This window comes from Takifugu flavidus, chromosome 21 (genome assembly GCF_003711565.1).
Source record: "Takifugu flavidus isolate HTHZ2018 chromosome 21, ASM371156v2, whole genome shotgun sequence".
Taxonomy (NCBI): Eukaryota; Metazoa; Chordata; class Actinopteri; order Tetraodontiformes; family Tetraodontidae; genus Takifugu; species Takifugu flavidus.
In genome coordinates, this window is record NC_079540.1 from 9,653,448 (window position 1) to 9,671,694 (window position 18,247).

General features: G+C 45.8%; 1 protein-coding gene across 3 annotated transcripts in view; it reads left to right on the top strand.

The window, feature by feature from the left end:
* The window catches only part of ext1c (exostoses (multiple) 1c), a 53,947-nt gene that overhangs the window by 9,693 nt on the left and 26,007 nt on the right, over positions 1 to 18,247 (top strand). The gene's annotated exons all lie outside the window — the stretch shown is intronic.

The window sequence follows — 18,247 nt, forward strand, 5'->3', positions numbered from 1 at the left end:
TACAAGTTTTAGCTATGTAATGACCATGTTTGGAGAGATTTGGAAATGTAGATTATTGGTGAGTTACTGGGACTGTTAGAGAACTGAGCTGCCCGACCTCCAAAACACTTTTGGGTATCTTATTGTATTATTTTTTAAGTAGATGGTGTTTTGGTGATTTCTCACCTAAATGCTGCACTTACAGTTGGGACCAAGAGCCTACGAGGTTCTAAAAAGAGCTCCTCGGTACAAGGGATAGAGTCAGATGGTAGACAAGAGGCACAAAAGAGCAGAAATATTACTGTTAAATAGCTGTAGGCTAATTGTATACTTGGTTTGTTGAGTCATTTCTTTTTTTGACACACTGGTTATAAAACAGGTTTATCAAGGATTAACCTTGGCAGAAAGGTTCAGTCTGAAGTGGGTGCAACAGAACGTGCTTTTCCTGAGGTTGAGTGTCATCCAAACATGAAAGACGAATTTATATTTGTTGTGCCATATTCAGTTGAATTTTCTGCTGAAATGACTCCTGGCCCTCAGGAGTTATCAGCCACCCTCAAATCAACGTTGAGCGTAAAGAATTTCACTTTGAACAAAATGACTTCAGTGTTTGTGCCAGGTTCAGCAGCTGGAAGGTGGTTCTGATCCAAGCACTCCACTTCCTGCTGCAGCCCACTAGCAGCTACCTCAGGGTCTGTTTACTTTGGGCCTGCGCGGCAGAGCAATGGAGGCTGTTCAGCACCATATGAATGGGCTCATTTATTTCACACATAGGCCACTCCTCAGAAACCAGGGTGGCCGTGTGTGTGTGTCTGTGTGTGTGTGTTCCATGTGGTATTTTTAGTTAGATTTGGATGCTGCAACGGCTCCGTGTGTGAAAGCGTGTGAATGGGAGAAACAGTGAGAGAGACAGCTGCTGTTTGAGGGAAGAAAAGCTCGACCCCCCTCCCCCCATCTCTCCATTGGTCCTTCACTTAATTGTTTTTCATTAATACTTGTGTGTGCGTGTGTGTGTGTGTGTGTGTGTGTGTGTGTGTGTGTGTGTGTGTGTGTGTGTGTGTTTATTTTCTCAGTGGCAAAATTAAAGATTTTTAAAGTGCGCATTGATTCCCTCAGGGCTGATACATTGATCCATGGTGGAGGGGCTTCACAACCTGTGTGTGCATGTGTGAATGCGCCGAGCAGAGGTTCCTGTTCGCGTTAAATCTGTCTGCCCTGGTGACACGTTCACACATTCATTTCCTCCATTTCTGCACCTGAAACGCTGGTGCACCCGAAATAACTGCCCATCAGTGTCACCACTTGAAACACACACAGCTGACAGTGTCATTGGGTGGGTGTGTGGGTATATATATATATATGTGTGTGTGTGTGTGTGTGTGTGTCAGTGAGGCTCTTATAAGGTGGCACCAGGTTAATGAGCACATGCACCAGGTGCACTGGCAGATTAGCCCTGAGGGACCTGGATAAGGTGGCTGGGAGAAGAGGAGGAGGGAGGAGGAAGGGAAGGCAAATCTCTCTATTACAGTATCATTTGTTTTTTACTACTAAAACACCACCAGTAAAAATAATTATATTGTTTGGATATTTGACCAGGACCTTTTACACCCTGTGCTACATGACTTTATTGGTTCTATTGATGCTGTAGTGTCGGATGAGCCAATTTCTGTCTCTTTTTCTCTGGGAATATTTGTGTTTTCAGTCCTTCCGTGTCGACGCATGGAAGGGCAAGGAGCTCACAGAACAGAGAGCTACCACGGAGTCTACAGAACCTCAGTGGCGGTTCTGACTGGAAACACGTGCGTGTACAATGATTCTGTGATGTCAGAACGTAAACATATGCATTTCTTGGTTTGGAGGGGAAAAAAAGAAAATGAGGTTGGGTTGTGCAGGTCTAACAAACACACATTTCCACCCAAACAAACCAGTTTAGGAACAGACTGGTGCAGGGTTGGACCGCAGTACTGGGACAGTCTTAAGGGGATGCCGCAGGCTTTCTTTCCCTCCTACAATATTTATGTTACATATGTTTTTCTTTTCCATGCAGGACTGCTGGGTAGGCACACAATGCATTCCTCTTTTGGCCTCATGGAACACTGATTCCACAACAATATTTGTATAAATCTGCTTTCAGAGCAAATTATTTTTGATATGTTTATCAACAGCTTTTTTTATTAATGTAATTTCCTCTTCTAAAATATGAATATTATTGGTAACGGATGGCCAAAAATCTCATTAAAATCTGCCACAGGGCAAAAATACTCTTAATAGGAAGAGAATGTGCCTGGAAATACTTTTCTGCTCTGTTGAATCGGTGTGTTGAGTTTGTGCGTGTTTGGATTATTACAGATGACAGCGGCGAAACAGGCCAAAGTAGCTAAGACACGTTGGAGGTAAAACCCCAGTTGTCAGGGTCCCCAAAGGGCACCAGAGCAACAAGACAGAGGCAGACGTGAATGTCATGTTGTAGAAATGACAACAAATGGGGGGGAAAGCAGCGGGATAGTGCAGGCAATGTGCACAAAAAAGGAAATATTATACAGGTCGGAAAGGGGGGTGGGAAGGGAAGAGCGGAGCAGAGCGAGGGGGGATCGGAACGGGATTCTTAAAGTGAGGGTGAAGCTGTTCGGCAGTCTAATGGCCTATTTTCCCTCACTTTAGAGCATTCTCTAAGAAAAGGGAAGAGAAACATTCAGGCTACAGCGAATGTAAATGAGCGGGGGTGTGAAAAACAGAAAGGGACAGATATTTAGGAGGTACAAAAGGTACAGCAGAAAACACTTTGCAGCCCCCTTTCAGACCAACCTTGGGTTTTTTCTTTCTTTTTATATAAATGGGAACCAGAGGGTGAACTGGATGGGGTTCAAGACATGGGGAGGACGTGTAATGGCTAAACGCTGTACCTCTCTGTCTTAAATGGCCTTGGCCTGCAATGGGTCATTATTCATGACCCTGCTCGGAGGGACTCAAGGTTGAAAGAGAGAGCTATCAGACTTTAAAAGCTGGGTAGCTGTACAGGATGGATGCTGCATACTAATCAGACAAAAACAGGCAGCAGACAATGATTTAATAGTTCTCCAGCCATGGTTAGCGTTAAGACCTGCTGGAGATGTGCTCCCGCGTATGGAGTTCGTACAGGAAATCTTGTCCTGAGTAATAACTGAAGAGCGGAGAAGAACAGTGTCATCGTTAGACGCAGTCGCTCCATCTCAGCAACCGATGTTTCATTTAATAAGTTTACAGTTCTCACAATGTTTGCATGATTTGAGATTTATGTGAAATAAGACCTGCTGCAGTCTGCAGTAATTAGGGGCTGTGAAATTATAGCTCTGACGTGTGTGTGTGTGTGTGTGTGTGTGTGTGTGGTCAGTCTGTTTGGAATTCTTGGAAACCATAGGCAGCCTTGCAATTCTCTGGCACTCGTTCACTCCATCCATTCTTTTTGCATCGCTCCAGCTTGTGTATTTTTAATCCCCACACACACACACGCACACGCACGCACACATACACACACACACACGTTCTGCTTTTATCTGGTCAAACATATTTAGAGAGCAGGGAAGTCGAAGCCGTGCAGAGGCCTCCAAATGAACACTGTTCGCAGGATGATGTGAGAAGTACCTGGTGGATCGGAGGAGTGAAAGCAGCTCTTTTATGTTTGGGTCCAGCTTTTTGAGGGGCAGCTTTTTGTTGCTCGTGAGTGACCGAGAGCACCTTCGAAGGCTGTTTTAGAACTGGAACTATGACTGAAACTATCTTTGCTCTTCTTCATTGGGAGGTTTGTTGACGTGTGAGAGTCTAGTCGGGTTGCACGATCGTCCCCGGGGAAGTGACTCATGTAGCCCGGATCCTTGGATGAGCTGGAAGCTGCTCCTCACAGGACTTGATCTAAACACGTTCTGATTATGTCTAGAAGCTCTGTGGTCTATTAGGGTCTGATCTTGAGTTTAAAAACTCCAGGAACAACTCACAAGAGTATCAAGGTTGATGTCATGTGACAAGCAGCTATTTTGAAAATGTGAGTGATGCTCTCATGCTCTGCTGTGAGTGCTGGTAAAGCCAGTTAGGGTGTGATCATGTTGTTATTTACAGCTCACTCTGGTTAGTTCAGCAACACTTGGGAAGCAACATGGGAATTGTTCAGGTTTTTGATGTGCCACGTGTGCCGCGTGTGCCGCGCCTTTCTTTATAGTGATGAGGTCATCTGTCATTATAATCCCTGCGCTTAGAGTGGACACATTTACACGTGCATATTCTCTGTCTCACTTCACAGCGTCCATGCATCCTCTTCACCGATGCATAGCCTTCATCTCTTCCTCCTCCTCCTCGTCTTCCTCCTCTTCCTCCACGTCCTACAGTTGACTGCAAACCTCCTGCCACTTTTTTAGCCTTACTCTGCATTATTCATGAATAGAACCTGGTTCTCTATAGGTCAAACTTCTTTGACAGCACAGATGTCTTTGGTGTTACACACAGTAGACTTACACTCTGTGAGAAACACACACACACACACGTGTAACCACCCCTCCCTCCTCACAGGACCTGACAGCATTTACTCCCACTCTGAGCGGATGGAGCCGGACCTTGAGCCCTTCAGTGAAATCTGATTTAATGTAATCCCTTCCGTAGAGGTGCCAGATCAGGAATCCGCCACGTTGTCCTCTCAGTAAGGTGCTCCTGACCACCTGTGCTGCTGCAGTTGCCACACCATCTTCTTAGCCTATTTTATTACTCTGCAAAACATTACAAAATAAAAACTTCTTTAAATAATGGCAAATTTATGCATGTGTATTTGCCATTCTGTGCAAAAATGTGCCTGGTTTGCAAGAAAAGACACACAATAAATAAATTACAGAGCCACGATTATAACGACTATGTAAGAAACACCTTTAATGTGATGCTCCTGGTTAAGTGAGCATCAAACAGAGTGAGAGAGAACTTTGTGATAGGCTTTAGTCTTCTTAGCAGGTGGATTTTGTAACTGTTGGACAGAGTTGGCCTCATTGTACATGAATGATAAACATTTAAATAAAGAAAAAAGGTGCCCATTAATTAAATGGTAAATGAGCTATTCTCAGTTTTGGCCACTCGATCTATCACAGGAATCAGCTGTTAAATTAAAGTCTCTTTTCTTTGTGCGAATGGAGCTCTGCTTATCTGATTCGTAATTGACTCTCAAACTCCGTTGGCAATAGCAGTAAGGAGTCAGCCGTGACTGTGGAGAAGTCCAATTTCAACATTTATTTAATCCAAGTTGAGAACTTTGTGATAATGTGACTAATTAGACTCTTTGTGATGACAGAATTCAGGACTAAAATCAGAGATAAGGACCTGCCGCGCTGTCGTAGTTCAGAGCTGCACTTTTCTTTTTGGAACGATGTCATTGGATCCACTCGTCTGTTGTCATCCAACGTGACACGAGCGTCAGCCCCGGCATCGCGGCGGCATCACCGCTGCCTCTCAGCGAGAAGCTGCTGGTTAGTTCCGTAGCAACAGGAGAACTTCCTGTGTTAGACATCTGTGGCAGTGCAGCGGCTCAGGACCGAGCCTCCATCCGACCTTCACGCTTTGCTGTACAGTAGGAATCGTTGAAACTAAAAGCTGACATAATTGTTTTTTTCTCTGTTTAAGAAAGAGGCGTCAGGCTTCCTGACAACGTGAGGCTGAGATTCCCCTGACTGCCAGGCTCAGGTGAGGCTTCGGCTTTAACGAAGCAGACAGCCTCGCAGGTTGTTTTTTCATTCTCAAAAAAGTCTGACAGAACCTTCACACATGCGGTTTTTGGCCAAGTGAGAAGTAAATTGTCTTTCTTAGACCCTGTTCGAAGCAAATCATGTTACTCCTTTTAAACCGCTATAGCAGATGGAAAAAGTTCTCCATTTAAATGTGGCTGTCACCAAACCATTCAACACCCTCCTTGGATGCTACAGTACCAGTATTGAAATATTAGCCTCTTCTTTTTTCTCTCCTCGCCACAGTCAGGATTTCAGTGATTATTCCCATTTTTCTTTAACCTGTTTGATGGTGATATAGCGTACATCATCTTGTCATCCCTACAATGATTCCACAACACTCATGTCCCTCTGAGTGTGGCGTGGCCAGTGCCCAGGCATACAGAACCTTTATCTGTAAAACCAAAAAGTCCAGTGTAGAGATGTTGCTGCGCCGTTTGTCAGGTGCTGATCAGGTTCCTTCTGGAAGACTGTTGTTTGGCCCCGGGCCGAACTCACTAGTATGGATGTCCACTTAATGGGTGCCCATTCAGCACCCTAATGGGCCCTTTATCAAGACCGGCTAACACTGCAGCGATCATAGCAGGAAAAGCCTCTGGCCAGCTCACTTGCTTTTGTCCAGGCCAACTGGAGCGTGAGAGCTTTGACAATGACAATGCAGCCGAGGGAGGCTGAGAGAGACACATGGAGGGAGACATTTTTCACTCCTTATACAGTTAAGGAACCAAACGTCCGCCGAGCGGACTGGATTTCACTCGTTCACTGGCTTTTAAAAAGCATCGATTTGACCTGTGACCTCACCGCCGCATGCTCTTTCAGTTTGCGCCCCAGTGATCACGGAGACGGGAAAGATGAGAGTGGCGCTGTCCCATCGGTAGGGGACTGCTGGGAAGACAGAAAAGCCCATTCTTAAACGTCTTCATAGCATTCCTTCATGAGAAAGCTCAACCTCAAGGAGGGACGCTGTGCAGAATCCATCATGGCTTAGAGGCTGAAACCATTCGAATGAAGACAGCAGCCAAATCATTACTCACAGACGAGCAGCAGTCAGTCCGGATTCTGCTGCTCAATTAGTCGGTCCCAGAACCAATGAGAGCTTTCCTCTACGTCTTCTCGGGGGCCCCATATTGTCTTAAAATTTAGGTCAGAAAATGTTGTTTGAGTTAGTTTGCAATAAGATGAAAAGGCTTTTTTAATAGCCACTTTTTTCCCCTTTTCTTTGATGGGGGATGAAGCCTTTCGATTGGCCGGTGCCTGAGATGAAAGACTGATAGGCAGAGATATTCTGAATCAAAGGCCTGACTAATGCGAGCCGAAACTGTCAGCGTTAAACCGATGCGTTCGCGTCGCTCCGTTTCCAGGAGCGGAGCATTGAGGTCACACTGAGATCTGTTTGAGGCCTGCAGTCATTTATACACAGAGTGTTTTTCATAATCTCTCATCTAGACTGACATTTTCTACATCTCATCTTGAAGTTGACAGTTTAAGGTCACTCTGAGATTTTCTATCTGATGGCTAAAGGAGGAAAACGGACTAACTGTGGCACATTTTCTGATCTGTCGCTCTGACGGCTGAGGATTTCTGCCATGTTTCTGCAATCCACTTATAACAGCCCGAGAAAATGAGCTGAGGAACCGCAGGGGTGCAGCCTTCCATCCAAGCTATTCTAAAGCCACCGGCTTTTGTTTTACCTGAGCAGGATTTATTTCCAGACGCTACTTGAACCTCACCTACGTTTCATGCCTTTGTTGAAGGAGGGCTGCTCCTGCGAGTATAGCGGAGGCATGCTTTTAAAATTAATAAGTAAACAGCTTTAAAAGTGCCCTTTTTGTAGCAGCCTTCACATAAGTGGAGTACACAGTTTCTCTTAACCCCCTGACTCGTGTGGCATCAGAGCAGTTCTGAAATGAGATCCACCGTGTTCGCTATGTAGCCAACACCTCTCAGTCAGGGGTGAACAGTTTTTCCAGGATGGGTACTGTTAGTATCCGTATCCCTGCTTCTTTTGTAATGCAATGCCCTCATTATCAGTGGAGGAGCCTGTGCATCAAGATGTGTTCCAGTGCTTTGCTCCAGACAATAGAACACAGGTGTCTCAGATAAGACCTTATATTCTGCCGCCGCCTAAATCAAAAAGGTGCGGAACTTCATGAATTACTCATGAGTTCTGCTGTTGGATTCTTTAATGATAGTCGGGCTGGGACTGCTCTATACCTCTCGCCTGTTCTCCTTCTCCATCTCGCTGATGAATGAGAAGCAAGTGCAGAGAGGAAGAAAGGGAGGAAAAGTCACAACTTAGCCTTGACTGATCTCAAAATGTCTTTTTTATGTGTCTGAAACTGCACCATAGGCACAAAACCCAGCAGCACTCTGCAGCGCGGGGCGCGTGATGTATGGCCCGCCATACGGAACGCATCCCTAACGAAAGAGCCTCCCTCCCAATGCTGAACATGCGGACGCTCCTGCCACTTCGGCGAGCAGTGGAAAAAATAGGCGTCTTGTTCCGTCCACCTGGTCAAGCCAGAAGGCGTCTATTTAGAATTTAGAATGTAAGCTAACGCTAATTTTAGTCACATTACACATGTCATTACCAACACAATGAAGTCATTGGCGTAAATGCTCACTCCAGCAAACAGGCGTCTGTCTTTATTACAGACCTTCATGGGAGGATCCAAATCTAGAAGTCTAAAAAAAACAGGAATGTAGAGTTATAGCGCCCTGTTTACTGAACAAACATGTTTACTTCCCTGTAACAGATAAGTCATGGTTTTTATGAGCAGATCACAGTTTAGAGGCGCTTCACTGGTGGTAAATTTGAAACTGCCGTTCTGTAATGTTTCTATCTGAAAGCATCTAATACCCGTGTGAGCGTAGCGCACAGTTGCACGTGGTCTTCTTTAAGCTTCATTTGAAGGATAGATTCCAAACCCTTAGCACAACAAGTTTGTAAAGCGAATAATTGTAATTTCACCATTTTACTGACATGTTTTGAGAATAGTGACTAAAAAGTTGCTGTCAAAAACAATTTCAGGGGAATATTTTAATAATTGATGGGGTTAATCAGGATATAGTTTAGCATAGTTTAGTAGTTCTAGTATAGCATCCAGTAAAACAGCAGAAGAACCCAGTATAGCAGATATGGCTGTTGAGATATTCTGGTCTGGACCAACTGTCCAATCACCTTTGCACTGAAGCTTTCCAGCTATGAGCGAGACTAAATTAAAATTATGAATCATGAATGCCTTCTCGCTGCACCTTTGACTAGTTCATTTTTAGCCTGGTGTATTTTTATTCTCTGCTCTGATCATCTTAAGCCAGAGCTACTATTGGCTGTTGGCATCTACTACAATGACCACTAGCAGTGGGGAAATGGCACTGAGGGTCTCTCCCAACCGTCCGCTCGCTGCCAAACACCAAATGACAGCTTTGCATGCACATTCCTCCAGACAAGCTTTCCCTCTTTCCTGGCTGCTGCTGCTCTTTCATTCACTCTCAACACGAGATGCAGAAAGACGCTCACGCCCCGCTCGGGTTTCTCGCCAGGTGCCCAGTTGGCAGCGTCCCGCTCCTCCAGTCCTGCTTCTGTCTTATCAGCTGTCCTCTGGTTGTCACTCCATCCACTGTCAGTAAGCGCAGCCGCCTGCCTCTGAATCCACAGTTCTTCCCGCCCTCACAGCAGGAGCCTTCACACACTTTGCTCATCTTGAAGATGTTCTACACATGTTTTGGTTCCTCTGCTCTTCTGCTGCTCCAACATCGCCCCGTAAAGCTGCAGTCTGATTGGCCGTGGGTTGTGTGCACCGTCCCGCTCATTTTTGCATGAATTGTGCCTCCGTTTCTCCCTGTTTTCTCCATTTGTCGCTTTCTCGAATCTCCATGGAGTGACAGAGAAGTCGAAGCAGTATCCATTCTTAAAGTAGGAAGCGCTATAATTTAAGCCAGTGCGTTATCTCTGCAACGACATGCTTGCACTGCAACCTTAGCGGGACATTTTCCATCCCATCTTCAACTACATCTTTCCAATTTCCATTTGAGCTGATACCAGCAGACTTTTACTGCATTACTGAGCAGCTCCCACTCGCACCATAAACTGGAAAAAAAGCAAAAATATGCAGAGAATTGTTAAAAAAGCTCACAGTTGGTAGTGAGCTATTTTTAATGAACTACTAGTAAAAGTAAAGCAAAGTAGCTTTTATGTGCACCCTTCTGCCAAGGAACCACTGGAACCATATGGGAGCTCCTGCTGCTGCACACGCCAGCGTTTCCTGACATCAGCACTGACATGCAGTTAAAAAGAGGGAGCGGGCCTAATTATTGTTTCCTGCTTCTTCTCCGTTATTGTCCACATGAAGGATGAAGACCCCCCACTGAGAGACATCTCCTCCTGATGTATTTGCTCCAACGCGGCAGCAATTTGTCCGATATCTTTCAGCGTTTATTGTGGCCACCTTGGAATTTACCTCCGGCATTAATATGGCAAATGAATAAAAGCACTTGGAATCGCAACGAGAGCGGAGACGATCCAGACTGTCGCAGCCGGAACTCAGTTGTCTTTGTGCTTCAGATCCAGTGCGCCCACCCTGGCTCTGCTGCTCACTAAGTATGTCCATGCAAGCACTTACAAACACTCTGTCACACTCCATCATGGTCTCTAATGGGGTAGGAGCTGATGGAGTAGCCAGGCCTGCTCAGCAGACAGCAGCAGAGTGAATCTATATTCAGTCCCTTCCTCCTCCTCCTCTTCCTCCTTCTCCTCTGGAGCTCAGTGAACTCAAGGGGAACCTCGGATGCAATGAATATGCTGTGATCTATGGAAGTGGCCTCTCTTTAGGAATCTTTCATTGTGTACGTGCATGCATCTGGTCATCTTTGTCATTTGGGTGCCACTGCGTCCACGGGGAGCGGCGCTCATTGGTTTTGTGCAATGCATCAGCAGAAACGTGCAGCAGACGAGTGATAGGGCGGAGCCTGCTCAGTGTCCTGTAAACGCAGCTCCCCGTGTCTGCGGCCTTCCTGCCACAGCACCTCTCAGATTAATGCAACAATGATTAAACCTGAAGCTTTATTGATCCTCAAGGAGAAATTCTCTTCTTACACACGTCAGCTAGTGGAATCTGGTGTCAGCAGCCGCTTCTCTGGCTCCAGAAAACATCTTGTAAATATCCTTGGACATTTGCTGGTGTTTTGACTCTTTCTAAGTGTGAAATTGTCGGCATCCAAAGCAAAGTATCAAAGGCTTCTACAGCTGGTGTTTGAAGAAATCACAGGCTCTAACTTCCTTATTTTGTATATGCCTTGTGATTGAGAACAACCTGGAAACCCCCCCTGCAATATGTTGTCTCCTAACTTCCTGTCTGTTCTTGGAGTGGGAAGGTGTCAAGCACTTATTATACTGTTGATTAGATTACAAGCAGAATCCAGGTAAGATGAATGTATATGAAGCTCAAAATTGCCAGGTAAAGAGTTACATAGAAATAAAAGTAAATGATTACTGGTGTTATTCATCTATCTGCAGTAGCTGGCTGAATGTATTCATCCTATTCCCAGTGCCAAAGAGGGCTTGTGTGAATTATAGATTGTAGAATTATAGATATTATAGCGGACTTCCTGCCCCAGAGCAGAAATAACAGTTTTCTGCAGGTCCAGAACACTGATCAGCTCTTTCCAATCCTTCTGTTCTCATGTTTAAAACATATTACACTCCTGGCACACATTTAACATTCTGTAGCTTTGCCTGACACAGCCATGAATACTGCAAAACCTTATGAATTTCATTTGTATATATTTTTCTGCCAAAGTAGACTTTATGCTAATCTATAGTTTATGTGATACACAGTGTGTATCTAGCGACTTGTGTCTGCTTTTATTTTATCCAGATTTCTGCAAGTTTTCTCAAAGCTTCTTGTCTATGCATTCGTCCTCCCTTCAATGTCCAGAAGGGTGGAAAAGTTCAGGATCAGATGTTCTGCTGATGTCTGCAATGATGTTGTGAACCAGGTAGGAAGATGCTGGTGTCAGAACCAGGGCAGTAAAATGCTAATGTGTCGTCTATGTGGGATAGTAAACTGCTATTCCAGCACATTACTGCATGAGGGCTGGTCCACTGGTGAGAGCCAGATAATCTTGTGAGGCTTTGACAGAAAAGATTTGGCTTTCATTAGAAACTCAGCTTAACTGTGGGTGTACAATGGAGCTATTAGCCTCCAGTGGCCTTTAAATTCATTAAGCCTGTGATCAGGGCTCTATCTGTATTGAGATGTTTTTGCTCACTGATTATTGGCTGGATAGTTGTTTGATCCTCCCTGTCCGATTGAGGTTATCTGGTGGGATTTGAAAACCAAGAAAGCGAAAGTCTGCTGCAGGCAAAGGCAAATTATTAGTTTACTGTGGTCTCGCTCTGCTTTTCTGCTCTTTTTTAACCAGCCCGACCTGTTTCCCTCTCTCCTCTTTCTTATGGTAATGCTCCACTGATCTGTGTCGGGAAATTGCCAGTTCACCGAGGGCAGCTCCGGCTCTGCTCTGCTCCGAGCTGATTGCGCTCGTTCGTCTCTAATGTTGTCTTTCGCTCTGGGCTCCTCTCGCCTTATCCCTCAGCTTTAACCAGCGTCCCAACTGGACATGTTCATCCTTTCACGCCGTTCCGAGTGCTCCGGGGCGTCTGTCAGCTGACGGTGACACACACTTGTCTTTGTGGAAAGTGGCGCTAATGGTGACAGCGACAGTGCGAGTGGCTGACAGAAGCTGGGGAAAGTGATGATTTGTTGGCCTCAGCTGAAACTCCAGCAGCAGTCCAACGGCGGAGAACATAAAACACGTCAAATTGAATTCAACACCGACCCTCTGCCACCACGCTTTTTAAATGGAACTTGGGTTCACCCGGGCAGCTCTTGATTAAAACCCCGTCAGGCGCCACAAAAGTGATTGATGCAAGAACTCATCGCCACAAACCGATGTTTCATCGGCGTCTTCTTCAGAACTCTGACTACTGGTGGAACAACCACATTCATGCTATATCCACAATAAACACCTCCTCTGTTATCTTTCCCCACAAATGCAAATTTTTTATTTAGTTCTTATCACGTTGTTGTACATTTTCTTTTTTCCTGAAGACTTTCCATATTGATTGGTTATCAAGATAAAGGGAATAATGATGCTTGGTTGACGCTCGGATGCTCCCTCACCCTCTCATCTCCTCTCCTCGATCCCTCGTTGCACCAGATCGTGATTCCGACTCTCTTCCATCATGCTGGTGCCAAGTGGAAAAACCCCTCGAACCCGGATGGTTCCAACTCCAGTTAGATTAATCTTTCACCCGTGGTATCCTAGCCCACAGCAGAGATGCTAAAAACTGGATCAGCACAATGATTCTGTTACTTTCTTGGTTTGGGGATGGAAAATCCTTATCAGTATTTGCCGTACTACAGTAACGGCCACGTCGGTAAGAATTTCTCATGCGGTATTTTTTGGAGACCCCCCTGAGCTGCACGTGATCATGCCAGGGTGGCGATGTCAGAGCGTTGCTTCTGGTCCAAGTCTGGTGTCTCGTTCCCCTCCTCTTCACTCATCTCACATGTCATGTTTTCCTCCCTTTTTGCATACATCTGCACTTCAAAATGTACATTTTCTTGGCTCTGAATGTGCACTCGGCGGGCCCGGTGTCAATCACCGTTTTGTTTCTGTTACATGTTCCTTATCTCGCCTCTCCAGATGTGTGAGCGGGAAGAGGAGCTGGGAAGTCACGAAGCGTTTACGCTGCTTTTGGCAACAGTCTGGTGTCTTCCAGCAAGCGCTCAGCTCTGTTCGTGCTTTCTGACCAAAGCAAAGCTCTGATTGGCTCAAGGGTGGTTCCCCACACGCCACTCAAGTCTCCTGACTTCATTAACCACTAATCTCGCAGCTGTCAGCTTCCAAGGTGGGAGCTGGAGCCACTTCAGTCTCCCGCTCTCCTCTGTACTTTTCCCATTAGCTCTGGGGTCCCCAGAATGGGCCCACTTCCCTCAAACCAGCCAACATCAAACACTCGTCTTTATTTTGCTACGACAACCATTTGACGTCAGCTACCCAAAGGAAATTGGAAGCTGGTGGAGTTAAAAACACTGTAATTTTTCCGTAAGGTGGAAAAGCGCAGGGAGATGAGTTGTGACTTCCAGTGGTGAAACGTTCATCCGCACGCCATCTGCAATCCGACTCCTCGGCTTTCAGCAGCGAGCCGCTTTGGGCAAAGTTTACAGCAAACAAATGAAAGTGATACGTTTGGGTTTTTTCACAGTTTTCCTCAATACTAGCTGATGTTTCGCGGCTAGTTGAAGGCTAACACCAGTTTCTGTCTGACTAATGACAGCACACAAGATCAACTTTCACCACCACCGAACCTGAGGGCCAAAAGAGAAAACCAGACCTAAACACACACACACACACACACACACACACACACACAGGCAACATTGTTTTACTGAGGGAAAATAATGATTGTTTTTGCTCTCAATGGATCATTTCGAATGGTTTACTTGCAAAAAAGTCAATCAGGTTTTGTGCAAAACAAGCTAATTTGACTAGTGTAGCGAGTCCACAGAAAAAGAAAACCTCCGTTTCAGATGTTCAGACAGAGCAGAAAGCTGCTGAGGCTTTCAGAGAAAGAGGAAGGTTTAAACGAGGGAGAATCTGCTGTGACATCCTCGTTACGCAGGTTCTGTAAGACGTTTTGTTCTTCTCAGACCACCATTTTCAGAGACCACCATTGTTTGTCAGTAACTGAGACTTCAAATGAGATGCTTTCCTTTCCAAGCGCACCGAGTTTCTTTTATCATCGCAGCCCTTTGAAGATAAAGCCGATGTACTCAGTGTTTTAAAAAAGAAAAGTGTTTCATTAGTTGTGTGGTGCTCCGCTGTGTTCTCCACTGAGTTGTTAAATCTGTCCATCAACCAGCAGATGCTGAGCCGGGAGACCCGATGGAGTTTATCTGAGCATCGTTGGCTGAAAACTGCCTGCAGCCACTTGGTGGAAGCAATTAGACCAATGTTGCCTTTGAGGCTCCATGAAGGCAAAAAGAGATGAATGTTAAACGTTGCTCTGGGTTGATCAAAGTCGTGGAGTCAACTTCAGGTATGAAGCTAGTCCTCTGCTAACAGGCGTTGCTGTCATCAGGGAGCGGAGGAGGTCTTTCCTCTCATGCTGCAAACTGACAGTTATCAGCACTTGCACCGGTTTGAGAAGGTCACATTCCCACAACTTTGATTCACTCCACGGAGCAATGAGCGCGTGCATGAGTGCCCTGTACATGGCAGCTTCCATTGTCTAATGTAGGTTTTGACCTTTTTACCTCCAGCTGTGAGCAAACATACACAAGACTCAAGTGAGGTCTGCATTAATTACTGAATACACCCCCTTGTGTCACACCCCCTTTCACGCACAGCCTCCTCGCTGCTGGACACTCTGCTGTCTCGGATGGCCGCCGGCTCATTTGTGGCCTAATAAGTTGTCAGCAAACATTTTGGCAGTTCTTAACTCTTCCCTGTCGCTCTTGTCCCAGCATGAGGACAGCCAAAGTGTCCGATCCTGTTCTGCTTTCGAGAGCAGGGTTAGGGTCACTAGCAGGGTTACCTGAGGTATGAGGGACAACGTGCACTTCCGCTCATGCAAAACTGGTGTTGAATCAATTAAATGATTGTGTCCCAGCAGGAAGACGCTCTCTCTCAGCTCCATGTCTAATTAACTTTCTGCCTCCTTTTGTGTGTGTGTGCGTGTGTGTGTGGGCATGATTGCACATCGTGCAGGTTTCTAAAAAGGGGAGAGGGAATTATTGAAAATGTATGTAAAATATTTCCACACGCCAAATGGGTGAACTGTCATCGCCTGGTGCTGCAGAAGGTGGGAGGTTTTAGGAATTTAGCGGGAAGCCTGTGAGATCTGTGGTGAGTGTGATCAGGATGAAAGTGAGGTGGGGGGGTTGGGGGGGTGGGGTCTGGGCTGTTACTTTCAGTGGATGCTGCAGAATGTGTTATTACTGTTTATCTGGTGTAAATGTGTATCTATAGTTTTTCAGAAATGTGGATATTTTCACATAAAAAACACAATTTAAGTGGGTGAGATTGAGTCTGAATGTAACTTTATTATTCACACTTGAGAACAAGACTGCCCCCCACCCTCCTGGTTCTGAAATGTACCAGTCAAACTCAGTAAAAGTCTGAATGACATCATGACATTCCACGAACCAGAAGCTTATAGTTGGGCGATGACGTCGGGAACCTCGGATAACTTTAACAACAGCTATTTCGCACCACCGCAGCACGTCTGGCTTCTGTTGCCAGGCTACTGCACCCTCTCTTAGATGATAACGGGAGTAACGTGGAGCTTTACAACCTCGTAACTCTGCTGCCGGGGGGGGGGGGGGGGGGGGACTGTAAACTGTCCAGCTTGTCTGCAAAAATGTAATGAGAGGGAAGTGGAACCGCTGACTTCAACGAGGCAGATATTTGCATACAGGCATGTTGCAGGTCTGCCTCAGTAATATACAGGCGCAAAGAGTTCCTGCTGATTACAGCGTTTGTGGTGGTGCAGGCGGGAGGTCCGTCGGCACAATCGCACCCAGTGGGATCCCGTCGTCAGCATTTCTCTCACACACACACACACACATGCGCGTGCGTGTGGACTAGCCAGGGTTTGGGGGGTCTCCTGGGTTGAACCGTGTATTTATTAATCACAGAATCTGCAGCGGGTCGTCACATCAACACGATGGGACACGCCGTACAAAGTGATGCAAGATCTCAGCTTTCACTCACACACAGAATCGGTTCTGTCTGTGTTCTGTCCAGCTGTTGTGTGCTGCTGGGGCAGCTGTGCAGCTGTGCAGGTCAGCTGTGCACTCATGTCCGGACCAAAACACTGAATCCATAACAAATGAACTGTTCTGTGCAGCAAAGTGTCAACAAACAGGAATTTGGATACAGCCAAAATGTGTCTCTTTGGAATCACTCGTCCCCCAAATTGTTGACTTAAAAGAACTCAACTGGACTTCTGATCGATTTTCACCTATAATCCAAGAGGATTCCTTAATCCTGATGGTATCAGGATGTTCTTATTTATACACATACTTTTACACACTGTCTACTGCCTGTCGTATATTATTATTCATACGGTTAATTAATACATTTCTTCCTGTGATTAGGAATAGAGCTGGTTAATGTTGGCGCTCCTGTGACAGCAGCAATTTCCTCCCCTGGATTAATAATGTATTCTGATGTGGAAGATAACTCTAAATTATTGCGACCGTCTGATTGGGAGAACCTGGCATCGACAGACTCGATGCTTAGGGGGAAACGCTCTTCATTATTTTGAACCTTTCACCCACTCGGTGCTGTCTGAGCACATAATAACATAATTAGCCCGTGTAGATTAGCATATACGAGCGTCAGAGTTTATTCTGTCGCTCAGGAGAGCTGAATTCTCTTTAAATGCGCCAGCACACAAATGTTTATTTGACAAAAGCCGCGACAGCTACAGAGCACCCCCGGCTGCTGTATCATCAAGGGCAGAGAGCGAGACAGATTTGCAGGAATGTAAAGACAAAGAAGTCACTATGAAAGACGTGGACGTGGGACGGTGTCGGGCGGACAGCTGGCACTTGTGGAGAACATGAATAATCCAAGCAGTTCTGTCAGGACCACAGCTGCAGCGGCACTTCTTCTTTTGCGAATCTTACATGCAGGAGTGTTAATTTAGCAGCGCTGGTTACAGGGTAGGAGCAAGAGGAGCATCTGTCCGAGTCCACGCGTTCAGCCGTGCACCGATACCACAGGAGCAAGGAGGCTGAATGGCCACAGTGGATATGACAGTTTATTCCTTTTCACAATGGACTGTCTTTTGGTTTTGTGTAGGAATTATGGAGAGCCGGTGTTGTTGTTTTGTTTTTTTTGTTTAGCCTGTTTACTGGCAAACTCCCAGCTGGCCTCTCAGGCACTCATTGGAATGTTGTGGAGAGGCTCTGGAGCGAGGCCATTCCCAGCACACTGCACCCTCTGTCTGCTCGATACACTGAGAGCCACACAAGGCAAGGACGGCACGGTCAGCGAGGATGCTTGAGAGAGGACCTGTGTGTGTGTGTGTGTGTGTGTGTGTGTGTGTGTGTGTGTGTGTGTGCGTGCGTGTGCGTGTGTGTGTGTGTGAGAGAGAGAGAGAGAGACGAGCAACAATCATGAGACTGTGAAGGACGCTTGTAAATGTATTTAAAGTCCCAATGTAAAGATGCACACGTGGGAACTACAGCGACATCGTAAAAAGATCGTCCCAGCCAGCCTGACAGTTTGACAGCTTGCTTGCATTTTTTTTTATTTCAAATATTTGTATCTGTGAATCAAAGGGGAGGGTGTGTTTGAGGCCACCTGGAAAGTGTCTGAATGCCTGAATATTTGTAAGCATATTTGTGCCAAAGAGGCTTTGAATGCAGGTGAAATAACATATTTTATCCCCCAAAACCATCTTTTTTTGCCTGCCTTTGAATAAGACTGAGTGGTTTAGAGCTACAGATTCTCCTGCTTAT